Raw genomic sequence first — 14332 nt, 5'->3', positions numbered from 1 at the left:
GTAATGAATGATGATGTTGTCCGATCGGCTTGCAATGCTGACCGATCGGCTAGCAATGCTGTTCGATCGGCTAGCAATGCTGACCGATCGGCTAGCACACTACATATCACATCAAGCATTTTAACACATTAAGGCACTTTTTCCAAGGCATGAATTACCTTATGCAACAACACAAGTAAGCACCCTATGATTGCTGTCCGATCGGCTGGGCTAGCCGATTGGCTGGCATCTTCAATCAAGAACAGTTAATAACACAAACAGAGGATTAAAAATTTTTTATGCTAATTATAACAAATTAAGCACAGATCCATGTTCCTACTGTTGTCGCGATCAAAACCGTATGTTCATATTTGTCTAATTCGTCCTAAACAGTGTCTAATTTCTTATTAAACTCGCCGACTGCCGAACACATATAATCCTAGATCTATCAAGATTAAGCAAGATTTAACACAAATTGATCCGGTAAACTTGTAGATCTAATCATTCCGAATAAAACCCTATGTTTGAAATTCATCAAAACTTCCTAAATCTTCTTAAATCTAAGATCAATGAACCGACAGTGAAGAACACGAAGAACATGGTGAAATTGATCAGATTTGGATGAGAAAACATACCTTTGCCATTGAGAATGATGAGCAAACCAACAATCCAATGAAATAATTGCAAAGAGAATCAAGAATCAAGAAAAACAGTGATAAGTTTTGAGAGAGAATAAGTTAGCCGATCGAACAGGTTAACCGTTTGACTGAACTCTGACCGGCTATTTATAGGCCTCCTTGACTCAGCTAGGCTGTTCGATCGGCTGGCAATGCTAGCCGATCGGTCAGCTTGTCCGATCCAAGTGATCCTTTGACATTCAACAACTTTGACTTTTTGACCTTTTGACTTTATCAGTGTTTGAGAAATCCACTTAAGTATCTAGGTTCAAATGAATGACCCTAGGTACTTAATTTGCCTACTAAGTTCAACTTAATGACCTTGGTTGATCCGAGACAAAACATACTGATATTTTAATCAATTTTTTTCTGAAAATTTACAAGTTTCAAATTAATGAACTTGCATGAACTTTTCATTTTCTCTGTTTTTATCAAGATTAGCTCCCAACTCATTTTCAGGTTAGAACAACTTCCTGCATCTGCATCAGACTGCGAATCTGAAGATCAACTCTCTGCTTTGGTTTGTCTTAAACTAAAGCAGAAAAATCTTTTTGGATTTTCAAATGTACAATCTAAACTAGAAATGAATGATCAGAAACTAAAATACAGAATGTAATGAGAGTAAATTTTTACAAACATATTTTTGCTGAGCGTGTTAGGGAATCATATCAGCTGTCGACAAATTACAAGTACCGTTAAGCTAAATTCATACTCAGAATTAAACAATTCACATAGATTGTTGATATACTGGTCCACTTTAAATTTTCACACAAATTTCAATTGATTCAGGATACGATTTAGATGTCTTAGGAACTTAACTCATTCATGTGTCCCACCTCTTGAATATACTCCCGTATCCAGATCCCAATATTCAGTCTTACAGGTGAGTATACCACAGATGATATCTGTAAGGGGTTAAATGCGAGGGCCATGAGAGCTCAGGTCGATACTTCCGTATACGCAAAGAGATGACGGCTTCGACTTTTCGGTGTGTCCCCTTTAGAGGATCTTTTTGTTTCAACAACACACGATTAGCATTTTGCAATGTTTCATCATTTTTTATGCTGATGGTGGTGCTATATTTCAAGCAATGCGAAAAGTATTATTCGGGGACTAGGTCAGAACTTCCATTCAGCAGAAGTCCCGGAATAATACCCCAGATATCACTTAGTATAAAAACCTAGTATTTCAGAATAAGGGACCTTTCAAACGAGATTTCAGGGGTTACCTATATATCCAAGTAGTGTTCTCCACAAATTACGCAAGTTTGAAATTTTAGGTTTATATCCCGAACAAGTTTACTAAATGTGTAAAAACCTATCGACACATCATCAGTGAGACTGTTTAATCCTTTTAAATCTTTACAAATCTTTAGCATACCGTAACTGTCTAGCTGATGTACTATCATTTTCCCTTTTTACAAAAGCTCTTTTTCATTTTTCTACTGTTTTTGGATTTTGAAATTTTCTCATGTTTTTAGGTTTTTCAATTTTTTATTGTTTTTGGATTTTCTGAAAGTATATACAAATATATCTATCTCCCCTAAAAGACCAAAACATGTAAAAAATCGACAAACCATTGCAGATTGTTTTTCAACATCATCTACAGTGGTATCTTCATCAATGCCAATGATTCCATCCGACACCGATAAAAGCATCATACCATTCAGTTTTAAAAGATATTTAAAACGTGTTTTATCAAAAGCTTTGGTATGTAAATCAGCCTTTTGCTCGTCAGTGTGGATTTTCTCAATTCGTATCAACTTTTTCTCGAAACAATCGCGAATAAAGTGATGACGAATTTCTATATGTTTAGTTTTAGCGTGATGAACTGGATTCTTTGTTATATTAATTGCGGCCTCATTATCAACAAAAAGAGGTGTGTTAAGAAACTGCAAACCGTAGTCGCACATCTGTTGCTGTATCCACAGGATCTGAGAGCAGCAACTGCTGGCAGACACGTACTCCGCTTCACATGTGGATAGCGCCACAGACGTTTGTTTCTTACACTACCAGGTAACCAAGCGAGGTCCAAAGAACTGGCATCCTGCAGTTGTTGATTTTGCATTGACTTTGCAGCATCCAAAATCCGAGTCGGAATACCCTTCGAGCGTAAAGTCGCCTTTTCTAGGATACCACAACCCCAACGATGGAGTTCCCTTCAGGTAGCGTAATATCCTCTTCACAATAACCATGTGCGAAGCTCTCGGGTTAGATTGAAATCTTGCTGCGAGGCACGTTGGATACATAATATCGGGTCTTGAAGCAGTTAAGTACATCAATGAACCGATCATGGAACGATAAAGCGTTTCATCTGCCCTGTCTCCGATGAGATCTGGGTGAATCCCATGATTTGTTGCCAATGGGGTTGCAGCAGGAGTAGAACTTGACATCCCGAATTTTCTAGAATATCATGAACGTACTTCGTCTGGTGAATGAAAATTCCTTCAGGTAGTTGATCAACTTGGAGTCCCAAGAAGAACTTCATTTCCCCCATCGATGGCATTTCGAATTTTTGCTTCATAACTTGTTCAAAATCTTTGCATAAGTTCTCATTCGTTGACCCAAAGATTATGTCATCCACAAATATTTGAACTATCAAAAGATGTCCGTCGACCTCTTTGGTGAAGAGAGTGGCATCCACTTTTCCACGAATGAACCTGTTGGCTAGAAGGAGTTGAGACAATGTCTCGTACTAAGCTCTCGGGGCCTGGTGTAAGCCATACAGTGCTTTGTCCAGCAAATAAACCTTGTTCTTGTGGATTGGGTCGATAAAGCCCGGTGGCTGTCCGACATATACCTCGTTCTTCACAAAATTCTTCCATCTTGTTGTTCTTGAATTCAGTACCATTATCACTTCGAGTTCTTCTTATACGCCTCTGGTACAGATTCTCAATCTTTTTGAATAACGCCATCAAACTATTAAACGTTTCATCCTTCAACTTCAAGAAAGATACCCACGAAAATCTGGAATAATCATCAGTAACGACCAAACAGTAGTAATCTCCTGTAATGTTTTTGACATTCACAGGACCAAACAAATCCATGTGAAGTCTTTCCAGTGGTCTTGAGACTGAATTGACTTGCTTTTTGGGGTGTAACTTTTTCTTCTGCTTGCCTTTAACACAGCTAATGCACTCCCCTTCTAGATGAAAACCTTTGATGTGAACTCCTGTGACCAAATCATTGTGCACCAAGTGATTCATTTTTCTCAGATGTATATGCCCCATCTTGCGGTGCCACAATCTTGATTCTTTCTCAGTCGCTCTCGACACAAAACAATGAGCCTGACCCGTGGTTGTCGTTGCTATACTCATATCCAAAACGTATAGGTCATTGACTCTAGGTGCCCTCATAATAATCCATTCTTCAGGGATAACAAATCCTGGTTTCAAGATCAAACACTCTTTGTCAGTGAAGTGAGTGGTATACATCCTGTCACAAATCTGCGAGATACTTAGCAGATTATTCTCCAGCTCAGCAATGTAGTTAACTCTTTCAAACGTCACAATCCTATTGGATAATGTTCCTTCACCAATAATCCTACCACCTTGATTACCAGGGAATCCAACGTAACCTCCATTTATATTCTTCACATCGTACAGCAGTGCTGTCTTTCCTGTCATGTGCCGAGAAGCTCCACTATCCATAATCCAACGTGAAACGGATCTTGGAAGCCCCTGCACATTTCAACAATATTTAATTAGATTTTGATGCTACCCAAGCCTCCTTTGACTCGGGTAATTTGACATTGATGTGAGTTGTTTTTGTGTAAAGCGGTGGAAAATTTTTGTCATTTATCTTCAAGCTCTCCTCAGACCCAATCTCAACCTCTTTATATAAAGACACATCCTTTTTCGAAGGTTGACCAGATGATTGGTCTTTCTTCACCACATACTTCTTTTCAGAAGTTGACTTTTGTTTCTCAAGTTTCTCGTACAAATCCAAAGGTACATACATCTTCTTGGTTGAAGATGATGATTTTTTAGTCTCAGAAACCTTTGGTTTTGGAGAACTTGCTTTCTGCTCAACACCTTTTGGCTTCCAAGTTTGTTTTTTGTAAAATCTGTCATTTTTAGTTACCACATTTTTAGTAGGTTCAATTTTGAATTTAATGTTTTCATTTTTCAAAACATTTTTCTCAACAAACATTGGTGCTTTCCCTTTCACATCATCTTTCTTTCTTGGACTTGTCACAGCTTCAGTCTTGGATTTCAAGTTGGTACACTTTCGTGCAATATGTCCAACTTGATTGCATTTAAAGCATGTTCGGGAGTCAATGACCCGACTTGAATCCTCAGACTGAGTCTATGACGCCTTATTTTCGAAAAACTCTTCATTTGATTTTTGAAAAACTTTAGATTCTTCTTCAGAAAATGAACTTGAACCATTCACAAACACCTTTTTCTCCACAAACCTTTTGTTTTGAACATTTTTCTTTTGATAATTCTTACCATCCTGATAACCACCTGACCATTTGTTTTGATAAATGTTACGAGAACTTGGTGATATAACAGGCTTCTTGTAGTAATTTTTATCTTTTTCAAAATTCTTTTACCTCTTTGTATGGTTCAAGCTTTTCACCTCTGACAGATTAATTTCTGTCAATTTGAACACATTTGTCAATTTATCAACATTTACATTCTCCAGTGGAAACTCGGAATCCGAACACAACTTATCCGATCCCAACATCTTGTACATGACAAGATTAGGTTCGTCATTTAAGTTGTTTTTGGTTTTGAGTTTCGGAATGTAATTATTCAAGAAACACTCATCATCTTCATTTGAATCAGACTCCAAAACACTTTCAGCCATGCTTTTAACAATATCAATCTGAACACTATCATCAGATGATGATGACGAAAATGTGATATCAATTGACTCTGGAAGTTTTATTTCATTTAAATCTTCTTCACCATTAACCAGCCCAGACTTTTTCTTTGAATAATTGTTTAAAACTGGTGGTGGAACTTGATGATACCCCACCCCTGTTCCATCCGAAAATACATCTTCGACTGCTTTGTTTTTCCCGATGGGTTTGGGAACAATGTGCTGCAAAACAAAGCTTGCGGAGTTGTAGCTGGTTAATTTCAATTGGATGCGTTCATTTTCAATTTTTGCTTCTTGGAACTGAAGCTTCAATTTAGCAATGTACTCCCCTTCCAGATGAAAACCTATGATGTGAACTCCTGTGACCAAATCATTGTGCACCAAGTGATTCATTTTTCTCAGATGTATATGCCCCATCTTGCGGTGCCACAATCTTGATTCTTTCTCAGTCGCTCTCGACACAAAACAATGAGCCTGGCCCGTGGTTGTCGTTGCTATACTCATATCCAAAACGTATAGGTCATTGACTCTAGATGCCCTCATAATAATCCATTCTTCAGGGATAACAAATCCTGGTTTCAAGATCAAACACTCTTTGTCAGTGAAGTGAGTGGTATACATCCTGTCACAAATCTAGGAGATACTTAGCAGATTATTCTCCAGCTCAGCAATGTAGTTAACTCTTTCAAACGTCACAATCCCATTGGATAATGTTCCTTCACCAATAATCCTACCACCTTGATTACCAGGGAATCCAACGTAACCTCCATTTATATTCTTCACATCGTACAACAGCGCTGTCTTTCCTGTCATGTGCCGAGAAGCTCCACTATCCATAATCCAACGTGAAACGGATCTTGGAAGCCCCTGCACATTTCAACAATATTTAATTAGATTTTGATGCTACCCAAGCCTCCTTTAACTCGGGTAATTTGACATTGATGTGAGTTGGTTTTGTGTAAAGCGGTGGAAAATTTTTGTCATTTATCTTCAAGCTCTCCTCAGACCCAATCTCAACCTCTTTATATAAAGACACATCCTTTTTCGAAGGTTGACCAGATGATTGGTCTTTCTTCACCACATACTTCTTTTCAGAAGTTGACTTTTGTTTCTCAAGTTTCTCGTACAAATCCAAAGGTACATACATCTTCTTGGTTGAAGATGATGATTTTTTAGTCTCAGAAACCTTTGGTTTTGGAGAACTTGCTTTCTGCTCAACACCTTTTGGCTTCCAAGTTTGTTGAGATGAGGCAACTCTTTTGTAAAATCTGTCATTTTTAGTTACCACATTTTTAGTAGGTTCAGTTTTGAATTTAATGTTTTCATTTTTCAAAACATTTTTCTCAACAAACATTGGTGCTTTCCCTTTCACATCATCTTTCTTTCTTGGACTTGTCACAGGTTTAGTCTTGGATTTCAAGTTGGTACACTTTCGTGCAATATGTCCAACTTGATCGCATTTAAAGCATGTGCGGGAGTCAATGACCCGACTTGAATCCTCAGACTGAGTCTGTGACGCCTTCTTTTCGAAAAACTCTTCATTTGATTTTTGAAAAACTTTAGATTCTTCTTCAGAAAATGAACTTGAACCATTCACAAACACCTTTTTCTCCACAAACCTTTTGTTTTGAACATTTTTCTTTTGATAATTCTTACCATCCTGATAACCACCTGACCATTTGTTTTGATAAATGTTACGAGAACTTGGTGATATGACAGGCTTCTTGTAGTAATTTTTATCTTTTTCGAAATTCTTTTGTCTCTTTGTCTGGTTCAAGCTTTTCACCTCTGACAGATTAATTTCTGTCAATTTGAACACATTTGTCAATTTATCAACATTTACATTCTCCAGTGGAAACTCGGAATCCGAATACAACTTATCCGATCCCAACATCTTGTACATGACAAGATTAGGTTCGTCATTTAAATTGTTTTTGGTTTTGAGTTTCGGAATGTAATTATTCAAGAAACACTCATCATCTTCATTTGAATCAGACTCCAAAACACTTTCAGCCATGCTTTTAACAATATCAGTCTGAACACTATCATCAGATGATGATGACGAAAATGTGATATCAATTGACTCTGGAGGTTTTATTTCATTTAAATCTTCTTAACCATTAACCAGCCCGGACTTTTTCTTTGAATAATTGTTTAAAACTGGTGGTGGAACTTGATGATACCCCACCCATGTTCCATCCGAAAATACATCTTCGCCTACTTTGTTTTTCCCGATGGGTTAGGGAACAATGTGCTGCAAAACAAAGCTTGCGGAGTTGTAGCTGGTTAATTTCAATTGGATGCGTTCATTTTCAATTTTTGCTTCTTGGAGCTAAAGCTTCAATTTAGCAATTTCATCCAATTGTTGATTGATTAACTCTTCTTTCACCCTAAGCACTCCGGACAGTTGAAGATTTTCTTTTGTTGTTTTACCATTTCGTTCATCAGAATCTTTAACCGTTCGTTTAAGCTTCTCAAAATTTTCGGTGATGTGACGATTTTCATGAATTAGTTTTTCATTTTCTTTCCTAGTTCTTTCTATGTCACTTTTATCACTTTCAATTTTTACAGTTAACTCTTTTGCTCGATCGTTTGAAGCTTTCAACATTTTATCCCGGTTTAAGATCTGATCTTCAACCTCTCTGACTCTTTTTGGTAGATCGTCAACCTTTTTGTTGTTAAGGTAAGCAATAGTACTACAATCTTTGCAGTTTTTCATGCAACTCTTGCAGTCACTTTGAATTTTAACTTTCTTACCTGACTCTTTGTTCGTATCAATCTGACTGACCTGGCTTTTTGACTCAGTTCCAGAACTAGAAACTACCTCCAGTTCCTTTGCAGCAAGAACTTTGTCAGCCATCTTCATCAGGTTTTCAGCTATAAGCTCCTGTGATGTATCTATCAACCCATCATCAATCTTCTTTGTTTGCTACTTCTTTTCTGCCTCTTTCTCTTTTTCTTCTTTCTCTTCCACTTTCTCTTTACCGCTTCCCCACCATTCTTTCTGTCTGGCTTCTTCTTCTTCAGCAAATTGCTGAATGAGTGCATCAACACTAATGGAATCAGGATCAACTGCGATATTTCCTTGTGGATCAAGGTAGCATTCTCTGTCTGCATCCCATCTCTTTGCCCTTTTGGCTTCTTTGTAAGTGTTGTAGATTCTGCTCATTCTTGTTTGGGCATTCATTCTTCCGTTCACAAACTTTTCTTCTTCCGTTCTGTTGTCTTTAAACAGAACAATCTTTGTTGCTGCAAACGCATAACCAACTGCGTCTTCCTCAGGCAATAGCTCACTCCAGTCATATCCTTCATCGTCATGAATGACTGCAAGAGCTCTAGACTTCTCTTTGTCTTCAATCTGCTTCATCCTGGGAGGTTCCGATTTATTCTGATGATAGATTGCTTTCTTGCAGTAATCTTCTCGGAACGGATTAGCAGAATCGTCAGCATAATCGTTTCTGCACTCGCGTTTAAAGTGACCTTTCTGTTTACATTTGAAACATGTCACCTTTGATTTGTCAAAACCCAACTTGGTAGAAAGTCCACCAATAGACTTCCTTCCAGTTATCTCCATGAAACGTTGAGCTCTTCTTACAACACTGGCCATACACCACCTTATATCGATCAATTCCATCTCCTCCGGATCGATTTGATCATAGTCTTCTTTTGTAAGGTTGGTGTTGCCTATCTTTCCAGACACAAGACTTTCATATGATTCTAGCACTGAAGCTAAGAAGACCATCTGTTGCTTTGCTGACTCCTCACTGACATTTTGACCATTTTTCAAATCCACAGCGATGTTGCATTGAAATACATTCTTTGGTGCTGATTGCTGTTGACTTGAAGTACTAGAAGATGATCCTTGACTTGAAGCATTTGATGACATTCCTCCATGAAAACCACTGTTTAAGCTTTCTTGATTCGTTGGTTGTGAACTTTCTGCTGTGAAGGCTGTTTTGGGAGACACGGTTTTTGGAATCATGCTCTTTGGATAATACAGTTCCACATTTTGCTGATATAAAGAGTGATTGACTTTATTTGTTTTCTTTATCTCCAGCTCATGACTCTCTAGTCTTTCAATCAGCAAATCAACCGTTAGCTCTTCTGACTTGATTGTATTCTTGATCATCAATGCAAAGTATTGCCAGTCCATTTCATCTGGCAAAGAGTCAAACAACTTGTCAACTAGCTCTTCTTGAGAATATATCACTCCATGTCTTGCCAGCTCCAGCTTTAGATGCCCAAATCGCTCAATCATTTTAGAAACAGACTCATTTTTTAGACATCCGAACAAATCAAACTCTTTTTTCAGTAATTTCTTTTTGTTTTTGATTATTTCAGCAGTACCAACACATTTAACTTTTAATTTTTCCCAAAGATCTTTTGCGTTTGTGTATTCAATCAATGAGATTATGTCTTCTCTCACTGACTGATATATCAATGCTATGCATTTCTGCTCAGCCACAAAATTTTCTATATCTTCACTTTCTGTCAAATTTTCACAATCTACTCTTCCATTGTTGAAACCGTTCTTTAAACTTTTCTAGCTCGGGTATGCGAAAGCCTTTAACCATTCATCAAATCTTTTGGCCCACCTGTTATACTCTTCGATCGCCATCAGCTTTGGTGGTTTATTATATGTACCATACGCGCTTTCCACACTTAAGGCATCGGATAAAGTTTTCTTCGTGCTAGGAGAGTTTTCATTAGTTCGGTTTGACGTATCATCTCCAGAGTTTCCAGCGAATGCATACATGTCACTAAAAGGATTCATGAATTCATCCATTTTAAGTACCTGAAACAATTTATCAAACACTTAGAAAAATTTTTGTGATTTTCAAAAATCTAACACAAATGCACTTGGATCGAATGACTTGTTCGATCGAACGGTATACACTAAATCGGTTAGCTTGTCCGATCGATCGGCTTGTTCGATCGAACGACCTGTTCGATTGGATGTAACAGCAATCAATTACTGTCCGATCGGTCGGCTTGTCCGATCGGCTAGCAATATGACGTAAGCAAAAGATATCAAATATCAACAATGCTGTCCGATCGATTAACTTGTTCGATCGGCTAACACTGATGATGTCAGCAACACTCTCTGAATGCAATCTAACTGAAATTGTCGGAACGGTTATACGAACAAGTTGATGATGTCAGCAAGTCTAAGAACAACTAAGTCGTCCGAACGGCTGACATCAGCAACCAAGAACAGTTTTTCATAGTTTTTGATGAATTTGAGCATGTTTTTGGACGAATTTTGTTATGAAAACTTGAAGGATTATACTTCTGATGATTGCGAATCGATCTATAGCAAATTTATCAAATTTTAACCGTAAAATCACTCTCAATTATAAGTTTTTCCGATTTTATGGTGACAAAATGAAAAATAAAGCTAGATCTGAGTAGAGAGTAGAAGAATCTGTGAAATTTCCGGTGAAATTTGAGTCGAATCGGCAGAAATGACAAATCTCCAATGAAATTTGTCTTCAAATCAGCAAACACAGCTCGAATTCCGGTGAATTCATCTTCATAGATCTCGAATCAGCTCCCTGATGCTCTGATACCACTTGTTGGTCCCTTGGATAGGATCTCTACTTTGGAAACTTAGTTGAATCGGATATGAATAATGTGCGGAATTCATTGAATCACACAACAGATATACGAGAACAAATTCAACTCTGAATTACTGTCTGATCTTCCATTGATTAAATATGGAAGTATACAAGCTCCTTAGAAAGTTCAGACGAACATGAGTTTGCCAGAGAGTGAAAGTATCAAAAGTTACAAATGAGCTGTTCGGACAACTATTTATAGGCACAGTCAGGATAGAGTGAGTGTTGGCCGATCGGCTAGGCTAGCCAATTGGCTGACATTGCCGACCGATCGAACAGCCTATCCGATCGGTTGGGCTGTCCGATCGGCTGGGCTAGCCGATCGGCTGGCATAATCAACACAAGTCAGCACTTAACAAAAACGCGTCATATCCTGACTTGTTTTACAAACTATACATACAAACATAAACTATTCACATACAAAAATATGACTACATGCTGACGGAAGCTACAGACGTTATTGTACTAACACCTTACACACAGTCTTAGATTGGACAGTAGTCTTCGTTGGACCCTCATCAGTATACCGTAAACGATTACGTCAACAGGTAAGTCAGACATTGTGGCTATGTTGGATGTAGTTACGCCTGCAAACACAATTCACCCTAAAGATTAAAAAAAGTTCATGTTACGGATATAGGGTAGTCAAGTTGGTGAAACAGGTTTAAAATTAAAGAAGTATGTGAAAGCTGAGGGAAGAATGAAACTCTGATAAGGAAGCCACATCCTAAACACACTGTTGTTAAATCTGTCGATGATTATCGAATTCTTCTTATTCCACATTTACGACGCAATTACAAACAACCCGTTAGATCATTTTAAATACTTTGAACATATTGCTCTATTGATGGTTGCATTTTTCAACCAGATTTGATAAAGTCGGACCCAATGGAATCACGGCCCAATTTGTTCAAATTTTCGTCCACTGCGTAAGGCGCCGCTTCGCGCGTTTTAAAACCAAGCCTTGGACCGTTGGTAAAGCGAAAAGAATCATATATTATGTTAAATTTCATATAAAAATAACTAATAACAAAATAAACAATGTGTAGTGAACAAATCATGAAAGTAAATAACAAATAACAAAAAAGGTATTTTTTAAACTCTTTGAAACCCCCACCAGTATAGTTTTTCCTCTATTTCGATATGCTGCAAACTCTTTACGTTAATGATGCGTCATTATAACCAAATGAAGGAGAATCGATTATTTATTAAATGATAGAGAGAGATGATGGGTCATGAATCATAACTCATATAATGTTACTTTTAATTGAAACGTAAGCAACATAATATGTATCACAAGTTACATTAGCCGAAAGTAATTGTTAAACAATGCACACAAAAAGTATGACAACTAGGATCGCCAATCACCTAAAATCAATAAAACCACCAATCATACTCCATGCCAAATACACTAGTAGTCGATTATTGTTGTTTTCAGATTAAAACGTACACCACTAAGTCTATTATTCTTATGCGAACCGATGAAATACGAAAATCAAATCAGGAATTCACAAACTATTAAAACACGACAGACTTGTCACCTGAGATACATGGATTCCGGATGCAGCCGTGTGAAATAAGGAGCGTGTGTGGACCTGGTTCACAATTGAGAAAGTTATAATGTAGTGAGTGGAACCGATAGGAGAACAAGAGTGGGAATCCAAACCTGAAAACAGGGCACTGAAGTGGTAGATAACTACATACTACATAATTGAAGCATGGGTTACATCTTAAATAATGGTGGATCAGGAGCACATTCAATCACCGTCTTCAGTTTTACGTTCCATAAATAATTCTTTCCATTGTTCAATCAGGGATTCGCATTCATGGTTCCGTTTCATTGTGTGGATGACTATTAGGTTTCTTCAGGGGCAGTGGAGGAAAGGTTTTTGTGTACGTGAGTATGAGGTGTGGGCAAAATTACTATTATACCCTCTGAGCGTCTTAAAATTTGGTGTTTTTTACAATTTCACCCTTATAAAATAAGCATTCATTACGTGTACATATTGCATAAAATGGTGGACACGATGTAAAATTACATGTGTGTACATCACATACAATAGTGGACGCGATGTAAAATTACATGTGTGTACATCACATTTGCTTTATATAGTTATATAGAGAAAAACCAATCCCAAAAGGAGTATCCATAAAACACTAGTTGGGATTTGGCTAAATGGAGAACCTTTGATTTGTAATTCTATGGTTGTTTGTTGTTTTGTGGTGGCTTACTAGTGGCTTGTTGTTTATGAAAGTTGTTTGAGAAAAAAATTAGTTGGGATTTGGGATTAAGAGTGTTAAAAAAGATTCAAATCGAAATCCATAAACTAAAAAAATAATTTTGGGGTAAAAAAGTTACACCAATATTTAATTCCATCTTATGATGCCTTTCAAACAAACACGAAAACTCTAGCTACTCTAACACAATTTACGAGTTAAACCTATAGAACTTAGAATATGATCGTATACAATAAACAAAGGCATCTAATAGTGAAAACACACAGGGTTAAGGTTCTCATGTGTGTTCTTTGTAAAAGTCACATTCGGCTTCTCATTTAAAGGACACGGCCATGATAAAAAACCGGGTTATAACATGCATATTATAAAAATAAATATGATAAAAATGATTTTTTAACAAAATCTTGTCCAACCCCTACAAAATCTGGTCGGACCACCCTCTTTCCGGTCCAACCGGCTGACCCGACTCAAATCTGGTTCGATAGGGTGGACCAAACCGGTCAGATCTCCGGCCCACGGTCCGAGCGGTACAATCCAGTTTTCGAAACCATGATTTTCACCATTATGTCATGGAGTTATTCTTGAACTCTCGTGCGGCACTTAGAATACTTCTAAGTTCAGCCTTTTTGGATGGGTTTTGTTATGTATAGTAGCGAAAGTCTTTGTTTATGAGGATCACAGATATGGTTTTGTAGTGCAATACTACAACAAAGATGGTTATGTATTACTTGAACAAAGTTACAAGTACAAAGTGTTTACAAGAAGTTGAGTTATGAATAAGTTATGAGAGGTTATGTGGGGTGATCTCAAAATGTCATCACATATTTATACTAGTTCATACTAGTTCTAGAGAATTCGATACAAATATCTAGGATATTTATGAGCTGAATTCTAGAGAGTTCCTTCAAAATATCCATGACTTCTAAGTGTTTTCATGGTCATTCTAGAGTGTTCTTGGCTGATCTAGAGTCTTTCGATGGTGCCAAGATGT

At 37.4% G+C, this 14332-nt stretch overlaps 1 long non-coding RNA gene across 2 annotated transcripts; it reads right to left on the bottom strand.

Moving 5' to 3' along the window:
- Positions 1-11373: 11373 nt before the first annotated feature.
- Positions 11374-14116, bottom strand: LOC110934805. Of its 2 annotated transcripts, XR_002588640.1 has the most exons (3): positions 12770-14116; positions 12645-12698; positions 11374-11690 (listed from the first exon to the last, which is right to left on the bottom strand). It is a non-coding gene; the product is annotated as an uncharacterized LOC110934805 (long non-coding RNA). The 2 variants fall into 2 exon arrangements; XR_002588639.1 differs by lacking the exon at positions 11374-11690 and having other exon boundaries at positions 12461-12698.
- Positions 14117-14332: the final 216 nt, after the last annotated feature.

This window comes from Helianthus annuus, chromosome 4 (assembly GCF_002127325.2).
Source record: "Helianthus annuus cultivar XRQ/B chromosome 4, HanXRQr2.0-SUNRISE, whole genome shotgun sequence".
In the NCBI taxonomy this organism is placed as follows: Eukaryota; Viridiplantae; Streptophyta; class Magnoliopsida; order Asterales; family Asteraceae; genus Helianthus; species Helianthus annuus.
This window is presented reverse-complemented; position numbering and strand designations above follow the sequence as displayed.